Raw genomic sequence first — 924 nt, forward strand, 5'->3', positions numbered from 1 at the left:
ATACTAACCAGAGAGATACCAACCATAGATATAGCAACCACAGATATACTAACCATAGAGATACCAACCATAGAGAAAGCAATTTATCTAAGCACGTCAAACTAACGTGAATTTGAATGATTGAAATCTGATAAGTTTTCAATTATACTTCCTCATATTGAAGAACTATTCAGAAGAACATTAAGGTAACCGGATAATTTGCTTTGCTCAAAACTAGAGGAGCTATGATGTTACAAAGTTGTACTAGTATTTTAGTATACATTTGACTTCTATCTGTCTAGTTTGCAGTTTACGGAAAGGAAGAACCAAATAAGATTTGTTCACAGCTAGCAATTTGCATTTGAATACTATCTATTTAAAATTGACCCGTTTGTATTGATCACAGGCAGCTGTTATACATTTGAATTTCAGAGTCGGGTCAACCTTTCCGGTCCTAGTTTGTACTGTACCTAGCTCTATGGACAGGACTAGACGGTGCGACATGCTTCATATAGGTTAAATTTACTTTTACTAAAGGGGTAGAGGTGCGTGTGATGTGCTTTCATGTGGCTCGGTTTTGTTTTTGAGTTGTTGTTTGTTTCATTGTTATTTAGCAAAGTGCAAAGCATAAATATTATAAAATTCTAAACATTTGTTTATCTTACACAATTTTGACTCTGGCAAAAATCAACTCAAAAACGATGCAAACCCGTTGTAACGATTTTTTAGGATCGTTTTTGTAAGTTTTTAGGTTAAGGATACTAAAAGGTTTAATGAAAGCAAACTTAAAAAAATACAGTTTTGAAACCTTTGAGTTTTATTAAATTTTTTCTATAAATGATCCAAAACGATTAATAACTCAATACCATTAATGCTATTCTTAAACTGAGTCACAGTTTATCTTTTTTTCTCATCTCTGTATCTTGAACCTGCACCCTCGGTCCT

This window comes from Eurytemora carolleeae, unplaced genomic scaffold, assembly GCF_000591075.1.
Source record: "Eurytemora carolleeae unplaced genomic scaffold, Eaff_2.0 scaffold1535, whole genome shotgun sequence".
Lineage (NCBI taxonomy): Eukaryota > Metazoa > Arthropoda > Copepoda > Calanoida > Temoridae > Eurytemora > Eurytemora carolleeae.